Below are 25,334 nucleotides of genomic sequence, written 5' to 3' on the forward strand. Positions count from 1 at the left end.
GGAAAGAGAGCTTTGTGACTAGCTCTGGACAGTAGGCTGTAAGTGGAAATTAGTTGCCTGTGCAAAATCCTTCAGCGTCCTCTTTCTCTCTGCCCTAGCAATGAGAGATCACATGTTTCCGGCGGTGTGACTATTAAATGCCATTAGCTTGGGTACTAGTGACTCTGCTGAGCAGAATCTCCAAAGACTACCCATGAGGGATATGTAGCAGGGTGTGAGAAAGAAACTTCCGTGTGTTTGTTAAGGCACTGAGATTTTGAAATTCTTCATGACCACAGCTACCTCAGAGAATGTTTGAGCCATGATATACATTAGATATCATCCAGTCCAGCCCCTCATTATGCAGATATAGAAAGTAAAGCGCAGAGAAGTGAGAAACGTGCCCAATTATTAAACAGCTAGTAAATCCATAAACCAGGGGCTATAATTCTGCTTGTAGGAGAAATAAGACTAGTCCTTAGGCTTTTCCTCATGGGACTATTAGGGTGTTTGATTTGCATATGCTACCCTAACCTAGTCATTCCCAATCAAATCTTGGTTATCATGAAAATGCATATTATATCTCGTCTTCTGTCATCCCCCTATCAACAAGACACCTATGCCCAAGAGACTGGATAGGAAGGTATGATGAGCAAGAAGAGAGTTTGTGTAGAAGAAAGCACATATAGCTCTATTTTGACTGCTTCATGGATTTTTTTGTTACTGGTAAATTTAAAATTAAAATAGAGACTGGGCACAGTGACTCACACCTGTAATCCCAGCACATTGGGAGCTGAGGCAGGAGGATCCCTTGAGCCCAGGAGTTCAACACTAGCCTGGGCGACATAGTGAGACCCCATTTCTGCAACAACAACAACAACAATAACAAACTAGTCAAGTCTGTGGTCTCAGCTACTAAGGAGGCTGAAGTTTGAGGATTGCTTAAGTGGGAGAGATTGAGGCTGCAGTGAGTGACAGAGTGAGATCCTGTTTCAAAAATAAATAATAAATATTAAATTAAAATAGAAACAAGTAAATGAAAAATTTAGAAATACTGAAATTGAACTGGTAGTAATTTGTCCACTGAGGGAGAATATAAAGTGGTGAAGAGTGGCAGCCACGAGCCTTGCTGGGCCTTCCTCACTTCATTCTCATCATTATTTCTAATGAGTCCCACTGCCCTGTCTACATCCATGATGCCTATAGTTGGAATATAAGCGCCTTAGCATGGCATAAAACCTCTTTAAAAATGACCACAGTTTACCTTTCTAGTGTCAATTTTAGAACCTCATACTGGCTCCCCACTAATTATTATGCATCTTCTACTCCAATAATGTATACACTTGGTTGCAGAGTCCAATCTATAACCTAAAATTGTCATTTGTAAATTTTGACATCTTGAGCTGCATTTATGTTGCACACAGAGTCCTCTTTGTCTACTTAGATATTTTCTAATCATCTTTCATGACAGTTCTTAAAAATTTCCTCCTTGAAGAGGTCTTCTTCAACATTCCTGGGCAGAGTAAGCCACTCCTTCCTATATAGTCCTCCATATCACAGCTACGTCACTTCAAGTTTGTATTTTACTTCTTTATCTATATTTTTACTATTACTGGATTATGGATTCCCTAGGGACAAGAGTCATGTCAAATTCATCTTTGCATCCCCAGATGACTAAACTATAAACACAATGCTTATGCTTATTTTTTTCCTTGTGCAATACAACTTGAGTCAATTTTCAGAGTGTTTTCTAAATGCAAAGCACTGTTCCTAGGCTAACAAGATACTTAAGACACTGCTTCTTCTCTCAAGAACTTACCATTTTATCTCATTGATATATACATTTTGAATAAAGACTTCTAGGGAGCTTGTTGTTTCTTTAATACAGCAAATTTGTGGCATATTCTTGGACTCATTTACAAAGTCAGCTTACTCTAAACAACTACCATGATGTAGTTATTATTATTATGTGTGATATATTGGCATTTAAAAGTTTTTAAAATATGGCTACAGTCTCAATAAGCCATAATGCCTGTGAACATGTATTCCATATACTGTATATAACCACCGATCTTTAAAACAGCCTGGTGAGGCTGGGAGGTATAAGACAGCTATAACCCTGGGATTTAGAGTCAGAATATATGAGTTGCAACATCTCTTCTGGCACTTCCTAGCCATTATCACCCTGGATTAAATGAATTTAGATATTATAAGAGACTTAGAAAAGTTTTGAAGATTAAATGAATTTAGATATTATAAATAATGAGACTTCAAAAAGTTTTTCGCACATTGTAAATACTCAATAAATTTTAGCTATTGTAATTATTTCATACATGAAAAAATAAAGATCAGAAAAATTAACTAATTTCCCAAAGACCACAGAATCAGATGCAACCTTAGGTCAGATTAACATTAAAGTCCTTGCTGTTGTCACTACAACGTCTCCCTCTCTATAGAAGCAGACTGGCTCAATGTACCAAAACTTCATGTGGGTTATCCAAACTTTAATTGGTCAGCTTCAGACTGATGGTGTACACTTTACCTATTACTGCCTCCATTTTATCATGTGCAAAATAAAATGACCCAAATGTTCAGTAGCCTATTAATCAACATGTAGAAAATTTTCACGGTTGGGGTTCGATAAGCAGAGAAGCAGTGTATGTAGTGGAAAGACTTCAGGCATCTGAGTTTGAACCTCAGTTTCTCATCTGTAAAATCATAATAACATCCATAGGCAGATTTGTTTTGAGGATTAGAGACAACACAAGAACAGTGCTTGGCACATAGTAGATGCTCTGTAAACAACAGCCATTATTGTCACTACTACCATCAGTGCCAGTAAGTTTAGAGCAGCTGTCTGTAAGTTCAACCACAGGGAAAAGATGAGCTTTGCACATGCCTGAGGGCCACAACTCAGTGAGCTACTGCTTAGCCTGTTTATTTATGAAAGTTTTTTATTCCATTTGTGGCTGGATTATGGTCTTAAGGCAATGACAGCGCTGCTGCTCGGTGTTAATTTCTGAGCAGTAATGCAAATTGATGGAGCACAAGACTCAGGCCACCAACTGTACAGAGTGATTCCCTCTGCCATCTGACTGTGAGCTTAGCACCAAGAATTCACATAAGGAGAGACAGCGCGAGGGGCCAATCTTTTGTCTCTGTGCTTGAGAGATGTTTTCCTGCCACAGAAGTGGAGCCTATGGTGAGTGATTGGAGTCCATGTTGCTAAGGCAAAGCAGAAAATGATTTCTTATTAGTAATAGTGGTAGCATTAATAATAACAATAGCCATGAAATAACAAAATAGTCTCTGTCTTTGAAATGTAGAAGAGAAATAATTGGCCCAGAAAGACGTTATCAGTTGGAATGTTCCATATTTGCTTGATTTACCATCTTCAAGCAGTTCAAACAGCTTTGCACAATAAACTTAAATGCCCAAAATGTCCTGCTCCTGCACTGAAGCGTCTTTTATATACTTGTTTCCATAGTTTGGAACACTCTTGCTGCAAAAACAAGAAATCAGAATAGACCCAATTTATTTTACTGATATTTGAAGGTAATTTTTCCCTTAATGAATGCATCTGTTTGGATGATAAATTGTCCATTAGACAATGCTCAAGTGTTTTTATGCTCTCTGTTTTGATTATGGAGCTTTTAATGTAGTGTTGCCTCCACTCTTTGAATTTCTCTGCAATTCAGTCATCTGCCAAAGAGAATTTACTGAAGAAAATGCCAGACTGATTTTCCTTCCTTAAGTATTTTAATTTATTAAACAAATGACCTAATAGATTGCATAAAGATGTATTTCTCTGCTTTGTGCTGACCTTATTGAGAGTTAATCAGTTTTATAATGATAATTAGATGTCAGCATTAGTATCCTGCGTGTACGTAAAGATAATGACTCCAGCACACAGCACGCAGCACACAGCACACAGCACACATAATGACCAAGACTTGACCCAACACAATCACAAGAATTTCTGAATTTGCTCCACTTTTCAAGGGGGTGGTGTGCTGCTTACTTCCTTTCAGAATCATGAAGAAAAATGTTCTATGTAGTGTGAGCAGAAGATACATACAATGTGGGGAATTAGTTACACAGTTGCTATTTCTGTCATATTGTTAATGTCAATTACACATCTAAATTCCCCTGTAGCAATAGTTTACAGTGGGCACTGGAAGGGAGTAAAAATGCATGAGAGAATTCAAATAATGTGCGACATGGTGACTATAGTTAATAGCGATATATTGTATTTTTGAAAAATGCTAAGAGAGTGGATTTTAAAATTTTATTTCTTATTTTTATAGCTTTCAGGGGTATAAGTGCAGTTTGTTACATGGATATAGTGCATAATGATGAAGTCTGGGCTTTTGGTGTAAACATCATCTAAATTGAGCTTGTCCAACCCTCAGCCCACAGGCTACATGTGGCCCAGGATGGTTTTGAATGTGGGCCAGCAGAAGTTCGTCAACAACATTATGAAATTTTTTTTTGGAGATTTTTTTTTTTTTTTTTTTAGCTCATCTGCTATTGTTAGTGTTAGTGTATTTTATGTGGGGCCCAAGACAATGCTTCCTCTTCCTCCAGTGTGACCCAGGAAGTGAAAAGATTGGACACCCAGAAAAATAGTGAATATTGTATCCATTATGTAACTTCTCATTCCTCACCCCCGTCCCACCTTCCCACCTTTCTGAATCTCCAGTGTCTATTATTCTACTTTCTATGTCCATGTTTACACACTATTGTTTCCACTTATAAGTGACAGCATGCAGTATTTAACTTTCTGTGTCTGATATATTTGAGAGTGGATGCTAACTGTTCTTACCACAAAAATCATAACTATGTGAGGTAATCCATAAGTTGATTAGCTAAAATTAATTAATCCACAATGTATGTATACTTCAAAACATCATGTTGTGTGTGAATGAATACATAAAATTTTATCTGCCAATTAAAAAAATAAAATAGTAATAATTTTAAAAGAATTGAAATAATGAATAGTACTGTGTATTATTCCATTTTCATTCTGCTGAAAAAGACATACCTGAGACTGGGAAGAAAAAGAGGTTTAATTGGACTTACAGTTCCACATGGTTGGGGAGGCCTTGGAATCATGGCGGGAGGTGAGAGGCACTTCTAACATGACTTCGGCAAGAGAAAATGAGAAAGATGCAAAAGCGGAAACCCCTGATAAAACCATCAGATCTGATGAGACTTATTCACTATCACGAGAACAGTATGGGGAAACCACCCCCATGATTCAAATTATCTTCCACCGGGTCCCTCCCACAACACGTGGGAATTATGGGGGTACAATTCAAGATGAGATTTGGGTGGGGACACAGATCCAAACCATATCATATGGTATTTTAGTTTGGTTGAATTTTAAACTACCTTTGGAAATGAACACATCTTTATCTTACATAAACACTCTATATATGTAGGCTTCCTGTCAAAATTGGTATATGTTTTACTTCAATATGGGCTCTGCTGCCAGTGCTAGGAAATGGTATTTGACAGTGATGTCCAGTTCCATTGGATCTTCCTGGAGAGAACTAAGTAATGATATTAAGTTACTTTGACAAGTAGCTTTGCATTTCCTAAATGTTTATTCCACAGTATCATTTAGCACCCTGACCTACTAGAGAAGTAATCTTCATGACACTAACTTGCGTAAATGAAGGCCAAAAAACCAAAAAACAGAAAACTTCCCCGTGCATCCTGTGCTGTACATCATCGAAATTCAATATGCTTCTCAAATAGAAATAGATAAAACACGTGTTTATATCTCACTTTTCCATTTTTTAAACCACTAGTTTATACACTGTAAAAAAGCTGCAGAGTCACCCCACCACCAAAGAAAACCCATTTCATATTAAACTGTAAAATTAAGCCCCCCCCCCTACCCCGCAATCCTAAAACATTAAATGGAGCTTCTTAAGTTGAAGAAGGGGTGGCAAGACTAGAGTAGACCTCTTCGTAACCCTAACCTGCTACCACACAGGGTCCCCGGAGGCACATCTGAAAAATTTAGGGATCCTAGGAGCACAGTTTAAAAACCATAGTTTAAAATATTTGTATGTCAGAATAATATTTTAACAATTCTTCCTCAACAAAAGAGAGAACAATCAGTAAAACTGACCTTCTGGATGGACTAGTTTTAACCATAAATAATTAATTCATCCTTCTTTACAGCTGAGAGCACTTGTTTCCCAATCAAGGAATGGCTTGGAATATTCTCTATGATGTAGTTGTTAAAAACCACCCGTTCTTCAATAGGTTGGATATGAAATGTCCCAGGTATTGAAGGTCTAGAGCACTTGCTCTGTGTCATTACTGCCATGGCATGTGCATCTGTTGAGGTAGCGTTGCTATATTGGCAACTCACTAAACTGTTAGTTGTGCGAGGGCAGAGACCTCATCTTGATCTTCCCTGAAGCCTGGTCCAAGCAGACCATCTTGCTGAATGAACAAATAAAATCTCTGGGGTCTGATCTCCGGCTTACACATTTCCCCTATCATGATCCTGAAGTCTTTCCACTGGACTATGAGTACTCCTTATTTCATATTTTCTTTTAGATGATTCTTCATTGATACTCACCAAAATGTATAGATCTTTTCCATTTAATGTTGAAACGTTTTGAAAGTCTGAGAATGGAATTTAATAAGATCAGTTGGAAATAAGACTCCCCATTTTTATTTTTATAGTTCATAAAAAATAATTCATTCAATCAGAATGAACCCCTCTTGATGTATTACAGTTGCAGTAGGCATCTTCAGAATGGCTCCTGAAAAGAAGTCCTAAATAAAAACTTCAAAATAAGAAGCATTTTCCTCTTGCCTGAAAGGCTTTTCATGACACAATGAGGCTGCTGTCCTCCGGGAGTTTATAATCTCTTCAGATAAATAAAACAGATATAGAAATTATGACTAACAGTATGTGAAAGATATTCCAAACTAATGATACAGAAAGTAAGCTAGAGAAATTCAGAAAAAAATGATAACATTTCATTTGGTACCTGAAGCCTCACATTCACATTCATAATTATTTAGATACTGTATTCATCTGTTTTCATGCTGCTGAAAAAAACGTACCTGAGACTGGGCAATTTACAAAAGGAAGAGGTTTAATTGGACTTACAGTTCCACATGGCTGGGGGGGCCTCACAATCATGGTGAAAGGCAAGGAGGAGCAAGTCACATCTTACGTGGATGGCGGCAGGCAAAGAGAGAACTTGTGTAGGAAAACTCCCATTTTAAAGACCATCATATCTCATGAGACTTATTCACTATCATGAGAACAGCACAGGCAATACCTACCCCCATGATTCGATTACCTCACACCAGGTCCCTCCCACAATAGTTGGAGTTCAAGATGAGGTCTGGGTGGGTTCACAGCCAAACCATATCATTCCACCCGTTGCCCTTCCCAAATCTCACATCCTTATATTTCAAAACACAATCATGCCTTCCCAACAGTACCCCAAAGTCTTAACTCATTTCAGCATTAACTCAAAAGTCCACAGTCCAAAGCCTCATCTGAGACAAGGAAATTCCCTTCTGCCTATGAGCCTGTAAAATCAAAGCAGGTTAGTGACTTCCTAGATACAATGGGGGTACAGGCATTGGGTAAATACAGCCATTCCAAATGGGAGAAATTGGCCAAAACAAAGGGTCTACAGGCCCCGTGCAAGTCCAAAATCCAGCAGGGCAGTCAAATCTTAAAGCCTCAAAATGATCTCCTTTGACTCCATGTCTCATATCCAGATCATGCTGATGCAAGAGGTGGGTTCCCATGGTCTTAGGCAGCTCCACCCCTGTGGCTTTGCAGGGTGCAGCCTCCCTCCTAGCTGGTTTCACAGGCTGGTGTTGAGCATCTGCAACTTTTCCAGGTGCACGGTGCAAGCTTTTGGTGGATATACCATTCTGGGGTCTGGAGGATGATGGTCCTCTTCTCACAGCTCCACAAGGGATCGCCCCAGTGGGGACTTTGTGCGGGAGCTTTGACCCCACATTTCCCTTCTGCACTTCCCTAGCAGAGGTTATCTATGAGTGCCCTACCCCTTCAGCAAACTTCTCCCTGGGAATCCAGGCATTTGCATACATCTTCTGAAATCCAGGCAGAGGTTCCCAAACCCCAGTTCTTGAATTTTATGTACTCACAGGCTCAACACCATGTGGAAGCTGCCAAGGTTTGGGGCTTACACCCTCTGAAACCATGGCCTGAACTCTACACTGGCTCCTTTCAGCCACAGCTGGAGCAGCTGAGATGCAGGGCACAAAGTCCCTAGGCTGCACACAGCATGAGGACCCTAGGCCTGACCCACAAAACCATTTTCTCATAGGCCTCCAGGCCTCTGATGGGAGGGGCTTCTGTGAAGACCTCTGACATGTCCTGGAGACATTTTCCCCATTGTCTTTGGTATTAACATTTGGCTCCCCTTTATTTATGCAAATTTATGCAGCTGGCTTGAATTTCTCCTCAGAAAATGGGTTTTTCTTTTCTATCACATTGTCAGGCTGCAAATTTTCTGAACTGCTATGCTCTGCTTTCCTTATACAACTGAATGCCTTTAACAGCACCCAAGTTACCTCTTGAATGGTTTGCTGCTTAGAAATTTCTTCTGCCAGATACCCTAAATCATCTCTCTCAACTTCAAAGTCCCACAGATCTCTAGGGCAGGGGCAAAATGCTGCCAGTCTCTTTGCTAAAGCATAACAAGAGTCACGTTTGCTCCAATTCCCAACAAGTTCCTCATCTCCAACTGAGATCAACTCAGCCTGGATTTCATTGTCCATATCATCATCAGCATTTTGATCATAGCCATTCAACAAGTCTCTAGGGAGTTCCAAACTTTCCCACATTTTGCTCTCTTATTTTGAGCCCTCCAAATTGTTCCAACCTCTGCCTGTTACCCAGTTCTAAAGTCGCTTCTGCATTTTCAGATGCATTTCAGCAGCACCCCACTCCTGGTACCAATTTACTGTACTAGCCTGTTTTCACACTGCTGATAAAAACACACCCAAGACTAGGCAATTAACAAAAGAAAGAGCTTTAATTGGACTTACAGTTCCACATGGCTGGGGAGGCCTCACAATCATGGTGAAAGGCAAGGAGGAGCAAGTCACATCTTACGTGGATAGCAGCAGGCAAAGAGAGAGCTTATGTAGGGAAACTCCTGTTTTAAAAACCATTAGATCTCATGAGACGTATTCACTATCACGTGAAGAGCATGGGAAGACCTGCCCCCATGATTCAATTACCTTTCACCAGGTCCCTCCCACAACACGTGGGAATTCAATATGAGATTTGGGTGGGGACACAGCCAAACCATATCAGATACTGAGGAACTTAAGCAACTGTGTAAAAGATCCTAAGCCAAGAGAAAATGGATTTCTGTCTCTCTGCTTTAAAGTAAAAACTTTGGGAAGAAAATGTGGGATTTTTTTGCCCACTGTTAAATTCTTGGTTGTTAGTACAGTGCCTGGTACATAGTAGCAGTTCCTTAAATATTTGCTCAATAAAAGAATAAATGTATACACTGTTATGCCACTCAAATCTTCTATCTAACCTTGAAACCCCAAGGAGGGAATTAATACATTTCAAGTGATAATCCACTCTTGATAGATAGAAAATATCAGACAATATTCAATGATTGACATCTATAATCCAGGCATAAAGGAGGGAGTGTCTTAGAGTTAGAGTTAAATGGTGAGAGGGCTTGCTTATACAGGAAATATTTTAAACTACATTCAGTACTTATGCTTTTGGAATGTAGATTTTAATGCAGCCTGGTGTAGAAGTAGAGAAAAGATTATGGTGGCTCATAAAACCTTCTCCACTGAATTCAGTCTTTACAAAACTCTTTGGACTCACAGAAACACAGGGATGAAAATTATGCTTATGAACGTTTTTACCTAACTCAAGGGTGAGTTTCATTTGTGAGGTGGCCTTAATGAGGAATAAATAATGGTCAAGAAGACAAGAATAATGAAAGGTGAGTGTGTGAGGGCCTGAGGTGAACACCTGGCTAAGTTTTATGATCTGCTATTATCTAGGGTGAATCTACAAATTTGAATATTGTGTTAATAATTACTGTTTTCAGCCACACAGCTTATCAATTACCAAGCTAACTGCCATAATGAGGAGCTCTTACCATACCAAAAGTATGTTGAAACTGCAATAGTTAGCCTTAGAGATGAATGATTATACAGATGCATTAGTAAACATGAACATATATAATTAGTATACATGTGCATCACATAAGTATTTAAACATTTCTTCTGTTTCAATAACTAGATCATTTATGCCTTGAGGTCAGTAAATTTTTCATTTATTTATTCAACAAATATTTCCTGAGTGTCTACCATGGGACAGCCAGGCACTGGTGTAAATGATGAATAAGTCAAATGTGGCCCTACATTCTTGTGGAGATTAGCCTGGAGGAAAAGATGAATAAATGAGCTTTTGCATGAAGTGTCTCACTATGTAAAGTGATGTATTATGGGGAGTACAGGTTACTTTAGTGACATGTAGGAGGAACATCTAATCTGTGCTTAGAGTTGGGAAGCTACCAAGAGAAAACTAGTCTATGTAAACTGAGGCTGGAGAGAGGAGAAGGAGTTGGCCAGGCTGATATGTCCTTTACAAATCTTCATAGCACCCAGCATGGCATTGCACATAGACTGGATGCCAAATGATTTTATTTGATTTAAATTCTTTATTTTTGAGTGCTTGCCACAGATTCAGCTTTGCACTAGGAATTGGAAGAGATTCAAGGGAGTGTAAGACTTCATCTCTGTAATTAAGCATTCTACAAATTAGTTAAGGAGAAAAAGTGCATACGTTGTTCTCTAATTGTTTTATACACAAGAGGATGTAATTAATAACTACATGCATGGTATAGGCAATAAGTACCGTTGTAACCGCCCAATGGGTTCACCTTGCCCGCAGCCTAGACAGAGCCGATTTATCAAGACAGGGGAATTGCAATGGAGAAAGAGTAAATCAGGAATAGCCAGCTGTGCGGGAGACCAGAGTTTTATTATTACTCAAATCATTCTCCCTGAGCCATTCGATGATAAGTGTTTTTAAAGATAATTTGGCGGGTAGGGGCTTGGGAAGTGGGGAGTGCTGATTGGTCAGGTTGGAGATGGAATCATGGGAGGCAGTGGGGGTCGAAGTGAATCTTTTTTTTTTTGTTTGTTTGTTTATTTTTTGCTGTTTTCTGTTCTTGGGAGGGATGGCAGAACTGGTTGAGCCAGATTACCACTCTGGGTGGTGTCAGCTGATCCATCTAGTGCAGGGTCTTAAGCACTGATCTTAGGTTTCACAATACCGATATTATCCCCAGGAGCAATTTCGGGAGGTTCAAACTCTTGGAACCAGAGACTGCATGACCCCTAAACTGTGATTTCTAATGTTGTAGCTAAGTTGTTAGTCCTGCAAAGGCAGACTGGTCTCCAAGGAAGAAACGGGGTTTTTCAGGAAAGGGCTGGTTCCAATTTTGTTTCAGAGTCAAACCATGAACTGAATTCCTTCCCAAAGTTAGTTTGGCCTATGCCCAGGAAAGAACAAGGACAGCTTAAACGTTAGAAGCAAGATGGAATCAGTTAGGTCTGATTTCTTTCACTGTCATAGTTTCCTCAGTTATACTTTTGCAAAGTGGTTTCACTATGAAACAACAGGAAAATGAGAGATTAAAATAAGGGTGAAATTAAAAAGTGGGAAAGGGAGACAACATAGAAGAAAATAAGCTTGAGATGAATTATGGGACAGGCAGACTTGATGGGGTACGACTTGGTACGAGGGATGAATGTGGCAATAGGGGAGAATGGCTGCAGAGACTTCAGGTCCAATATAGCAGAGGGTGTGAGTTTAGCTGCAGTTTTGACTGAATTTTATAGGTCATGGGATCTAATTTCCTGAGTAGGAGCATGGCAAAGACATGTCAATAAGTTGCCAGCAAGGCAAATCACCCCTCTCCTCAACTTTCTTCCTCCCGATGGGCCTACATTTTGCACAACAGATCTTGAGGGATGGGACAGGATGTTCTGATACAAAAATAAACTGTTAATTGCTTGAAAATAGAAAAAAGATCTTAGAAGATAAAGGCCTGGTTGTCTTTCCAGTGAAGGAAGTAGTAGGAAAGTCCCTTCTAATCCTTCAAGTCTTCTATAGCACAAATCACAAATACAAATCACAAATTAATATCTCAACAGATTATCCTATCTAATTATCGGGGTTGCTAAAAAAGATAGATATACCTTAGAAAGAATAAGGATAAGGCCAGAGAAAACAGCTCAAAGATGTTGGTGAATAAATACAGGATTGAGAATACAGGATAAGTGGGAGTTGACAGGATTTATAGAAATCCCTATTTATAATAAATGTAAAGGCTTTAGCTTTTAAGATAAAGAAGGTATTCATTGAATTTGAATTCCCTCAGTCATCTAAGGAAAATAGGTCATATCTTGGTGCTGTTTCCTTTTTCTAATCTGCCATGGGGTCTTGCATATGCTGTTACCTCTGCCTAGAATGTTTCCCCACTCACACACCCTGTATTTTGCCTGACCTTCTTCTAGGCAACCTTCACCTTTCAGCTTAAACATGACTTCCTCAGAGAGGCCTTTCATAACTCTTTTGCATCCCTTTGTTATTCCCTTTCATATCACTGTACAACCTATCTTTCATAGCACTTATTGAAATGTGTATTTCACATTGTGTCTTTGTCTTCTGCTAGACTCTGAGTTCCATGGAGACAGGGAGCATTTTTATTTTGTTCACCACCATATCTTTGGAGCAGGCACCGTTTCTAGAACAGAACATGCCCCCACTAAGTGTTATTAAATATGTGCATACATGCAGCTGCTGCAGGTAAAGACAGGTGACAGCCTTGTGGGGGAGTCGGTGGAGTGTAATGGTGGGACATTGTCACAGCTTGTGAGTCAGTCAATGGACAATGGCCAAAAAATTTTCCGCCATTGTCAGAAAGCATGGATTTGTATTGGGTTGACTTCTTGCATTCTGGGATCAGGGTTCAGGAAAGCCAACTGTGGGGCATATCTTAAGGTTGTTGGTTTCCTGACACAAATCCTAAGATCCACATTTCCTAGATTTGAATAGTTTTAATGTTTCTAATAATTCCTGTTCTTTTTCTATAACTGTTAATACTGTAACATATGACAGGATGAAAACTATTTGGAGTTAAACATTCAGATTAGAAAATTCCAAAATTACCAACCAATTAGTAAGTCAAAGAGGATTTTATTACCGTTTAGTGAGTCTTTATTCTTATTGTCTCTTCCACCAGAAAAGTAAAAGTTATCCTGAGTGGGGTTTCTTCTGTAGATCAAGCCAAGATATCAGGACTATTAACTTGCTTATTTGGAGCCATAGAATTTGTGTTCAGAAGGTTCCTCTTCACATTGTTGTCAGAGCTTCCTGTTTTCAGCACGTTACACACCACTCATCACTCACTCTCTGTGTCAGAACTTTATCAGCATCCCGAGCTGTGGCTGCCTCTAGTGGATGGAGAGTTTTCCAGCTTACCTAAAAGAACATCAATCATTCTTCATTTTCAGTGTTCAAACTTGCTCATCAGTTAGTAACAACACTTTCTGCAGCCTTGAAAATTATTTCTGAATAAACACAGGGCGGAGGACAGCTAAAGTGATTGACAGCTCATAACTTCTCCAGTGCTTGATGTTTCAAAACCAGTGCATATGCAGATGTCTCCTCATTACCAACGTTTGAATGTCACTTAGTATAGCTGCTTCTGAGAGAAAAATGGCATGGGTTAGATTGTCAAGCATCTTAATGGGGGTTTTGTGTCTGTAGCAGACACTCCAGCAAGCTCTGAACCAAAGTTGAGATTTGAGTAGGAGAAGAGTTATTGCTTGCAGATCAGGTAGCTCACAAAATTGTGATGTGGGGAAAAATTGTTTTCAGTATTTCTTTTCCTTTCTTTATGTTTTCTTTCCAGATCCCCACAACCAAAGAAAGGCTCCCCTCTGAGATACCGGTAAGCCTTCTGAACAAAACAGATGTTCTTCCCCAATAAGGGATTAATCACTGCCATCCCACTCCACTTCCCAGTCTTGAATTTACAGCTACTGGAGCAGAGACAGAGGTGGGAATGGGTGGGGACAAAGACAGGGGTTAAGAGGAGAGAGGGGGGAGAGGGTAATGGATTAATTAAATACATTAATTCCTGATAATGAGTAAGATTTGATCATGGATTTTTTTTTTTTTTAATTTCCAAGCATCTGATGACTTAATCTGGTGAAAATGGCTTTCTTAGAGGGTCATTAAGAATTTTGTAGTTGGCAGGGCATGGTGGCACTCGCTTTTAGATCCAGCTACTCAGGAGACTCAAGGGAGCATCACTTGATCCCAGGAGTTTGAGACCAGCCTGAGTAACATAGTGAGACTCCATCCCTAGTTTAAAAAATAAAAAAGGGAAAAGGAAAAAGAAAAAGAAAAAGAATTTTGTGGCTGGTTTGAGGGTATTTTCTAGGACAGGATGGGCTTTAGGCTTCTTCAGAGGTGTCAGGCCTTTCTGCCTATGCATGACAACTGCTGTATTTGCATAATTTGGAAAGACAAGGATGGCTGCTTACTGTTTCTAGCTGACACCGTATTGGATTTCATTAGATTCCCCCACTTCCTATGGAGTATATTTGGTATTCACTTGGGCAGTGGCAGCAAGCCTATTGGCATGGAAGAATGACCATAGTGCTCAACAATGCATAAACTAATAGCTCATAGTTCAAGTTCTGGGAGGTTTCATCCATTATCAGTTACCCTCCACACTAGAAGAGCCCAAGGCCTAACAATCGCTTACATAGTATAATTTTTGGGGCAGTGAAATCAGTAAGGCTATCAGGTTGATATACAGCAGCCCCTAGTAGATTTTAGGTTCTTTGAGAAGAGGGACTATGTCCTGTTTACCATTATTTGGCAAGAACATAGCCCATTACTTGGCTTAGAGTAAGTAAATGATGAATCGTGATTGAATGAACAACAAGGCGTTTCCATCCTCTTTGCTTCCCTTCTTCTCACACTCCTCCTTTCCCTCATTTGCAACTCTTTGCTCCACCCCCACTCCCAATACATGCACTCACACTGCCAGTAAAAGTTCAGTGGCACAGAATTTCAGATTCAGTAGTTATTCATTTGAATGAAAGCCACAGATTCTCTTTACTGACAGCATAGTGATTTGAGTAGGTGTATTCTTATGGTTATTTGGATTAGGAGCAAGGATAATGACAAAATAGGAACAGCAAGAGATAGAGAGCACAGTGCTCATGGAAAATACCAGGGCCATCGCTCATGGTGTCTTATAGTCTTAGTAAAAGGGTAAACTCAAAAGGTCAAACTGCTACAGGTTTAAAAATTTTTGCTTTTGTGTTTGAATCAGATGGTTCTGTAGCTCTAACATTGAAAAGGCTATTTGTTTATTTGTTCATTTAAAATTATTGAAATCCCTCTACAGGCTAGGCACTGTCTTAGAGTTTGTGAATAAGACAAGATGCCTGTCTATGAGCTGCTCAGTCTAGGTGAGTCATATATGTAAATAGTTGCTGTGTATTAACAAAACAATGGCTCAGGGGGAATATCACAAAGCACAACCTATCATATAATTTATTTATTTTTAACCCCACAGTCTCCTGGGGCAAAAACTGGGCCAAGACCAAGCCTCCTTACTCAGTCAGACCATCAGTCTGGCTGGTGTGTCTGTGAAATCTTACAGTTGTATGGTCAAGAATGTGTCTTTTTTTTTTTTTTTTTTTTTTTTTGGCTTTCTTGAGTCTCGCTCTGTTGCCCAGGCTGGAGTGCAGTAGTGTGATCTTGGCTCATTGGCTCATTGCAACCTCTGCCTCCTGAGTTCAAGTGATTCTCGTGCCTCAGCCTCCCGAGTAGCTGGGATTACAAGCATGTACTGCCATGCCTGGCTAATTTTTTTTTGTATTTTTAGTAGAGATGAGATTTCACCATGTTGGCCAGGCTGGTCTGGAACTCCTGACCTCAAGTGATCCACCCGCCTCAGCCTCCCAAAGTGCTGGGATTATAGTAGTGAGCCACTGCGCCCAGCTAAGAGCGTGAGCCTTCAAAGATCTTATGTGAGCTGAGAACAAGAACCCATCCTATTAATGACTGGATAGCAATTGGAGCAACCTGTTTTCCCCAAACTTAGTTAAAACATGCACAACCCCTAATTTGGGTCAGTTTTGGTGAATTCATGAGATTAGATAAATCACGAATGGAAGGCTCAGCAAGAGGTCCTAGGGACAAACAACAAAAGAACATATACAGTAAGGCACACAGAAGAAAGAAGAATACAGCAAGTGAAATGAAACAAGTCTCTAGAAATAAAAAATGGGCCTTACCACGAACACTTGGGGCATCTGACAGAACCAAATCAACAAGCTCTGTTGCACTTTCTATTGGCTGTTCATTTTCTATTTTTCTCTCTAGACATCTTTCTTTAAAAAGAAAATCCAGATTTCCCGGGCTGGGCAAAGTGTTGGGATGAAATGACAGGAGGCAGGCGCTGTCAAGGAAAGACGTTCTCTCTGGAAGGAAGTGAGGGGACAGACGGGATGGCTGGCTCCTCTAGGCAGGTTTCCTTGCTGCCATCCCATGTGTCTTTTCCCTCCCACTCCTGTGGGCACTTTCTTGCTTGCTTGGCACAGTGAGAATTTAGGAAAGTCACGACAAAAATCCTGTCATGTGCTAGAAAGGAGAAAAAGTTTTAGATCTTTGCCTTTTCACGAATGAAGAGTTTCATGGAAATTAATGTGCAATTTTAGATAGAAGCTTTGCCTTGTTGAAGCTACTCTAACATTCTTTCTCCCCAAGTTCCTACAGTCCCTGCTTCTACACTTTAACAAACAAACAAAAAGAACAAACAACTGCTCACCCTGCTACACACACACACACACACACACACACACACACACACACACACATACACACACAAAATCCAACTTGGTTGGCAGCCCACATCATCTACCCCAGGGCTTTCTCTAAGGACTGAAGATTTATCTTGGACTGACTTCAGACATTTCCCCTCTGATCTTCCTCTGGCTACGTTTTTCTCCAATGTTTCCTCACTGCCTCCCTTGGCTCTCATTAATTAACTGCTCCTCACTCTGTGACTAAATGCGAGCCGTTGTGTTTGGCTGTAGAGAGGATTATGACATTTTGCAAACACACACACCACTGGGGAGAATATCTTGGGTATCACACAGGCAAAGGAGGTAAACTAAGAAAACCCATTTTTAAAAACCTGTTGAAGCAAGTAACTAAAAAAGAAAAGATAGCGAAACAGGTTGATTATTTGGTGACATTTACTTATTCCTGACATGATATTTTAGAAGGCAAATACAGAAACTGGAACTTGCTATTTAACCGAGGTTCAGGTATTTCAAAGCTTGCTTATCTCTCCAGCCCGTCTGGTGTTTCCATGGTGTTCCTTTTCCGCTTCTATTAGTCTGGAACGTGGGTAGCAAGTTGATGAACATTTTTAATGAGTAAATCCTTTTCTACACCAAATTTTATAGATAATTAAATCTGATTTATAGGGCAGGTTTCAGCGACAGTAAAAGAGGAAGGCAAGGAACGCAAAGGGGGAGGGGGCCAATGATTCGACTCTGGGCCTCTGTGAGTGGGCTCTGCTTTGTATAACCTTCCCAGCAGGCGCACTGCAGGGCTCGCAAGATTTCTGAAGCAGAACAAGACCCAGTGAGGGCTTTGCAATAGTTTTTTTTTTTTTTTTTTTTGAACTGTTTGGTTTTGGTTTTTAGGCAAGGACGTTCTCTTGTCCAAGAAACAGATCCTGACCTTTATTTTCTCCTCTCCACTGTTACTCAAAGTTTTGCTAAAAGCAAAAGCCACACATATAAAACCTCAGAGCACACCACTAAGGAATTTGCCCTTTCAACAGAATTAAACATCTTCTGTGTAGTAAACCTCATTCTAGTTGCTGGAGGTACAGCAGTCAACAATACAGGCAGTTGGCCCGGCGCGGTGGCTCACGCCTGTAATCTCAGAACTTTGGGAGGCCGAGGAGGGCGGATCACGAGGTCAGGAGATCGAGACCATCCTGGCTAACTAGTGAAACCCCGTCTCTACTAAAATTACAAAAAAATTAGCCGGGCGTGATGGCGGGTGCCTATAATCCCAGCTACTCGGGAGGCTGAAGCAGGAGAATGGCGTGAACCCGGGAGGCAGAGCTTGCAGCGAGCCGAGATCGCATGACTGCACTCCAGCCTGGGCGGCAGAGCGAGACTCCGTCTCAAACAACAACAACAACAACAACAACAACAACAACAACAACAACAACAACAACAACAACAAAAACCAATACAGACAGTTCACACTTATTACCTGTGGTGTCAAATAGACTCAGTGGAAGAAAATGTAGACAAAAGGCAGTCTAATGAGAAAATTGAAACCCAGAGAGGGTAAGTGGGTTGACCAGACTCACCTAGCATGTCTGTCAGAAGCACATTTGAGTCTAAGAGTTCAGGTCCCCTGACTGACTTCCATATTAGACTCTTGTTTTGTTTTTTCATTTTTGGAGACAGGGTCTCCAGCCTGTTGTCCAAGCTGGAGTGCAGTGGTGCTGATACAGGAGTTGTTAAGAAGAAATTACTTAGGCAGATAGTGAGGGTACGGAAGTCCTCGGTAAGGTTTTCCTTTTAATGAAAAGCAGCCCCCAAATCATTTTCTTTTCTAACAAAGAGCAGACTGTAAAATCGAGCTGCAGACATAGACAAGCAAGCTGGAAGCTTGTGCAGGCGAATGCCGGCAGCTGTGCCAGTAGGAATAAGCTACCTGGGACTAGACATGTTCAAAATGGCAGCTCCTTCTTCTCTTCTGCTTGACAGCCACGTGTACAGTAAGGAGCAGACAAGACTGCACTGGCCAAGTGGAAAGTCCATTTGCATAATAAGATTAGGGTGGGGTGACCAGCCTTCCCCATGCGCTACGTAAACATCACAGCTGGTTGAACCTATCTGTGGGCCCTACGTAAATCAGACACCACCTCCTCAAGCCTGCCTATAAAATCTATGGTCCACCACAGACGGACTTTCTCCTTTTGGAAGCCTCTCTGTCGCAAGAGAGAGAGAGAGAGAGCTGCTTTCCTCTCTCCTTTCTTCTGCCTATTAAACTTTTTGCTTCTTAACCCACCCATATATTTCTAGTGTCCCTGATCTTCTTGGCACAAGAAAACAAACCCCGGGTATTTACCCCAAACAATGATGCTGCTTCAGTATCACGGCTCACTGCAATCTCAATGTCCCCAGGCTCAGGTGATCCTCCTACCTCAGCCTCCTGAGTAGGTGGGACTACAGGAGCATGCCACCATGCCCTGCTAATTCTTTAAATATTTTTCTGTAGAGACAGGGTCTCCCTGTGTTGTCCAGGCTGGTGTTGACTCCTGGGTTCAAACGATCTGTCTGCCTTGGCCTCTGAAACTGCTGGGATTATGGGTGTCAGCCACCATGACTGGCCCAGGTTGGACTTTTCTGAATGCAATCTATTCTTTTCCATTTGTGGAATACATTAAAAACACAAAACCTTATGATTTAAAGTGCCTAGGATAATGCCTACAATAAGGCAACAGATATTAATTGACCTTGAAACACTATGTGAAGTGGTTAAGTATTATCTTATTTCACATCATCATATAAGTTTCTAACAGCTCTTCTACCACTTTTTTTGTATTCATTAATAAATAAAAAATTGTGTTAGTTGGAGTTATGAGTCACGAAATGTTTGGTACTGCTGAAGATTAAACATAAACCAGATTTTATCAATCAAAGTTTCCTATCCTGACTCCTCTTTGATAGAATGTGTTCATTCCTGTCAGTCATCATCATCATCATCATCATCATCATATTACTCTGAGTGATACATGTGTTAGACACCTTATAAAAATTAAAAACTTAATTAGTTCTCTGAAATAAGACAAGTGGTATCCTGCCAAACTGTGCCCTAATGCTTAACTTAAGACATTGAGAGGCCAGGTGCGGTGGCTCATGCCTGTAATCCCAGCACTTTGGGAGGCCTAGGTGGGTGGATCACTTGAGGTCAGGATGTCTGAGACCAGCCTGGCCAACATGGTGAAACCTAATCTCTACCAAAAATACAAAAATTAGCTGGGCGTGGTGGTGGGCTCCTGTAATCCCAGCTACTTGGGAGGTAGAGGCAGGTGAATTACTTAAACCCAGGAGTCAGAGGTTGCAGTGAACCAAGATTGCGCCACTGCACTCTAGCCTGGGCAATGGAGCAAGACTCTGTGTCAAAAAAAAAAAAAAAAAAAAGGCACTGAGAGAGGAGTGTACATGTCAATGGGCGGCTTACTTACATATTGTTTTCCCTTTAAATTTTTTAATGATTCTAATGGTAACATAAAGTTGCAACCAATTTGCATATAACAGAAAATATATAGAAAATGAAAGTCCCATCCCCAGGGAGAACTACTAAGAAGAGTATGATGCATGAGCTTCTAGCTTTCTTCTCTATGTATACTGATACAGGAACATAGACATAGAACTGTGCTGCAATATGGTTGTCACTTATTGATAGATTTGGATTGTCTTTTTATGTCCATACATGTAAATTCACCTTTAATTTTTTTAACTGTATAGTATTTTGCTATAAGTCTGAATAATAGTTTAACTAACCTATATTTAATTAATATTTGAGTTGTTAAGAGTCACTTTTTTTTTTTTTCAAGACAGAGTCTCGTTCTGTCACCAAGCTGGAGTGCAGTGGCACAATCTTGGCTCACTGCAACCTCTGTCTCCTGGGTTCAAGTGATTCTTGTGCCTCAGCCCCCCAAGTAGCTGGGACTACAGGCACGCGCCACCACGCCCAGCTAATTTTTGTATTTTTAGTAGAGATGAGGTTTCCCCATGTTGGCCAAGATAGTCTTGATCTCTTGGCCTCGTGATCCACCCACCTGGGCCTCTCAAAGTGCTGGGATTACAGGCGTGAGCCACAGTGCCTGGCCAAGAGTAACTCTTTATTAAAATCAATGTTACAGAGTTCATTCTTGTACATATTTATCTATGAACTATACCCCTGAACCCAGAATTCCCTATTTCACTCTTAGGTTAAACATCAAAGCGTTTGGGCTGATACATATACACACATATGTGAAATATAGTATATATATTACATACATATAAATATAGGATCGTACATAAACACACACATACACATACATATATATTTCTTCCCATAGGTAAAAGCACTATCCCACTTGATATTGAAGGCAGTTAGCATTACACTACTTACTGATCGGAAGAAACCCCCACATTACCTACCGATCTTCCTCACAAACATAAAATAAATAAAACCACTTTTAAAACATCACTTGGCTGGGTTATGTTACTTAAAGCTGGGCAAGTGGGGGTGGTAGCCATTAGCAAAACCGATTTAAAATATAGTGCAAATTAAAAAAAAATTCTTCATGAATCAAGCCGTTATTACTGTGAGTCAATTAAACCAATCTCCCTCAGGAAAAAAAACCTAAGAACCCAAATTCCTTTCTTAGAAAGATGTTATTAAAATGTCTCTGTGGTTTATTGATTTCTTTACTTCTGCTTCTTTAAGAATATGGGATTTGCTAACAGAATGGATACCAATACTAAATGCTAGGAAATGCTTGTCAAAATAATATTTAGAAACAATAAATGTAGTGTGTCACTATGAAGGGGTTGGTTAGAAACTTTTCTTTCAGAAGGCCTCTCATTCTAACCAGGCATACTCCTTCCTTCCACCTGCCAACCTCAGGTTGGCCGCTATTCAGAATTAGTTTTCAGTTTCTTAAGGAAGAAAGCCTGAGATTAAAACTTAATGGACTGTTCCATAGATTTTTTTTACTGCTGGTATCTTGTAGTGTTGTGCTATCTTTTGCTTGGATTTGCTTACTGTTTGCTTTGACCCTTTGGCCTGGAAAAATGGGACTTTGACGTTTTTTCCATGTTCTTTGTTGGAATGCAATCCTGAACTTCAGTATGGTCTTGCTCCCACTCTGTACTCTCTCCTACTTCCACTTTGTTGAACATGGACTTAAAAGTATAAAAAGATCTGCAGGAAACCTTGGCGACAGTTAATATAAAATTCTTATTTAAGAGATGAGGAAATGAAACAGTGAGGTTAAGTGACCCATCTAGAATCTTACCACAAGTAAGAGTGAGAACTGGAATTAACAGCTCCTGATTCTCAATCTGGTGTCATTTCAGTACACCTGTCAGTTACACTCTTCTCCCGGCTGGGTTGGTCACTGTACCTGCTCCAACCTGTGTTCCCCACCTTGGCCCCCACGTGTGGCCTTCATACCAAGAACTATTGCTGCCTGCATTCACTGACTAAAACTTGGTGATTATTCCTCCTAATGGATGAAGTGAAGACACGTGCTAGTTTTCTAAGACATCTTATGTAAATGTCAGCATTAATCTTGTGAGTTAAAAACTTCTGACACTCGGCTTGATGACCTCCTGTCTCTTTGGGGCTCTAAGGCTCTTGTGGCTAGATAAGCCACAGGTTGATTATTATCCTTTAAAATAACTGTGTGAATGCTCTGCATCTGTAATTCAGCTAATCAGGAAGCAGACTGCATATTTTTATAGGAGTTGGTCTACAATATACATTTCTAATGACAGGATTACATGTTTTGTCTCTGTGTTCAGTGTGTGGACACTCAATACTATGGGGGTGTTGATGGCATGGATTTTATAGTCAGATGTATCATGGTTTGAAAACTGGTTCTTATCACCTGCTGGCTGCATGACCCTGGATTACATCAGCAAAACTCAGTTTACTCGTGAGTAAAATGGGGATAATGATGCTGGCTATGAAAGAGTGGTATGGGAATTAAATGAGATAACACACAATTCAGTGCTCAGTGTGGGGCCTGACACATTGTAAGTTCTCAGTAAATGCTACTTTGCTTTCTGTCCCTCTTTTTCCTGTCCACTTTACCACTCAATAAACTCCCTCCAAGAGGAGAAGTGGGAGAGAATTGTAAAAGACTAAATACATCAATTTTAGTTTTTCTTCTTTTTTTAAATCAAGGATTTCTTGCTGGAAGTGCTGCATTATAAATGGACTTCTCAAAAGCCACTTGTATCTGTAGTCTGATCATTTATTCCTTGATGAGAAATATTTTGGTCTATTAGTGAGAAAGAAGAAAGATGAACCGAACATTAATCAAAAACTTCATGATGAGTAGAAATGTGCATATATCACAGAAACTGCCAGAGAGGAGCCACTGCCACAGACTGGGAAATGCGTGTTTGGTGTATTGACTTTGGTCTCACACTGCTGAAGTACAGCCTGACTACTCTGTTAACTGGGCAACCTTAAAATGTTCTTAAAAATCCATATGTGCTATTATTTTTAAGAGAAGTTTATCTGATTTTGTTTTACTTACATTTTCCCCTCTTCTCCTAGGCAATTAATTTCTTGCTGGTACTATGCTTGGAAACAGTAGGAGAAAATGAGTTGCTAGAAGTGTATTTCTAAATTAGCAATCATCTCAGTGACGTGTGCACTTAGTCAATGTGTTTATTTCTTGGTTATTGCCTGTTCTTTAAAAATACCTAGACCAAGGCTATGCATATCCTGGTAATTTCCTGGAAGCTGAATTAGAGCATGATAAAGTTGGCCAGAGTTTGCCATTTTGGGGTTCTCACCATTGTTTCTGGGATGAGGCAAGAGCAGGTCTTACCAAAATAAGATGAGTCTGTCTCCACCTGGAAATTCTCTGGCTAACGTAAGTATCTGGTGAAAAACTTGGTTAAAAAGTCAAGTTCAATTCAGGGTGTCACTGCAAAAAAAAAAATATCCTCTTTGAAAGCTTTGAAGGGAAAGCCCCATTTAAAGCTCAGTAGTCACAAAAATAAAGGAGCCTTCACAGGGAGTAAATTCCCTGTCAGGGGTGGAGAACTGTTATTTAGCTATTTGCTAGCATGCCATTATATCAGCACATAATGAAACAGAGTTATCCAGGAAACAGTGATCAGTGGTGCAGGGCTGAAGATTGTGTGTGTGTGAGTGTGTGCATGCACATGTGCGTGTGTGTTTGTGTTTAATAAGGTCCACTAAACTATCAACCATCCATCGTCAGAATTCTCTTCCCTATTTTTGCTTTTTCCCTGAGGCTCACTGCTATATGGAGTGTGTATAGCGTAGCTTTAGAGATGCAATACTGTATCAGGAAATGGGGAAGTATAAGTTGTGAGTCTCTAAGGAGAGTTGTATTGGGTTTATAACCCATTTGGAATTGTAACCACAATTTCATTTCATCCCAGAGACCCCCATGGAGCAGTAACAGGGGAGAGTAGGATGATTCACCTAATTTCTTTGATGTAAATTTAAAATTTCTCCTGACAGATTCTGCTGGAGAACTGGGGCTTGAATGCATCATCCTGAAGAATTTTTGCAGTTGCCCAGAAATGTGGGGCTAGAGAGAGCAGATGCTTGGAAATGCCGTTGACATTTCCAAGTTTTTATAGCCCTGGTACATAGCCCACTAACTCCAGCATGCTTCACACATGGAGAAGGATCATTTGTCATTTTGATGCCAAAATGATACTCACAACTCTAAATGAAATTGATTACTTCTTTCTACCTCCTGCTTGGACAGTCAAAGTCGAAGCATTTCAGGCATTTATTGGTCACCCTGTGTATGCATGAATGGCAGAGTGGTATCAGTATTTGCTCTGTAGCTGTGAAAATGAGGGCCTCCAAAACTACTCATGACAGCAAAAAGGACAAATTTCTGCCATGCTCTATTAGGACACGATTTATTTGGCAAAAGCGGTTTCATTGAGAAGCATACATACAATAGTCATTAAAAATGTATTTAAATTCTGAAACAACTCACATTAAAATAGATGGTACACACCTATACACACCATTCTTTGTATTTAAACAAAAGTGTTTTTCTGGGTAACTCAGAAACTTGCCAGCATTGAAAATCTGGACAACTTCCCAGACAGTAGATATTTTGTGTTTTGAGTTGTAGACATTATAGTCAGGAAATCTCTAGAGCAGGTATCCCTGCTTTCAGGGAATTATTCCTTTACAGTATCACCCAACTCTTCAATATTACCAGATAATATACTGAGGTGAGCATTAATCATATTTTGGCTACTGGATGAAGGAGAGTGGTCAAGCACATGGTTGGAAGCAAGTTTCTACTTCTCTGGATACCTAAAGATAATGGCAAGATCAATTAATGTACAAGTATTTATTGTGTGCCCACACTGACCAAAAGACATTCTGGAAGTCATGTTGCTCTCTCTGCCCTGCACGTCTAAAATATTCC

General features: G+C 40.1%; 1 long non-coding RNA gene across 3 annotated transcripts in view; it reads right to left on the reverse strand.

The window, feature by feature from the left end:
- Positions 1–7,088: 7,088 nt before the first annotated feature.
- The window catches only part of LOC134756913 (uncharacterized), a 48,503-nt gene continuing 30,257 nt past the window's right edge, over positions 7,089–25,334 (reverse strand). Inside the window, exons 3-6 of one of the 3 annotated variants that reach the window (XR_010130368.1) lie at positions 23,733–23,831; positions 16,372–16,717; positions 13,254–13,531; positions 7,089–9,158 (exon numbers count right to left, since the gene is read on the reverse strand). This is a non-coding gene — a long non-coding RNA (uncharacterized lncRNA). Of the gene's footprint in view, positions 9,159–10,680; positions 13,758–16,371; positions 16,718–23,732; positions 23,832–25,334 lie in introns of those variants that run through there. The other 2 variants (XR_010130367.1, XR_010130366.1) reach the window with 2 other exon arrangements.

This window comes from Gorilla gorilla, chromosome 1, assembly GCF_029281585.2.
Source record: "Gorilla gorilla gorilla isolate KB3781 chromosome 1, NHGRI_mGorGor1-v2.1_pri, whole genome shotgun sequence".
Lineage (NCBI taxonomy): Eukaryota > Metazoa > Chordata > Mammalia > Primates > Hominidae > Gorilla > Gorilla gorilla.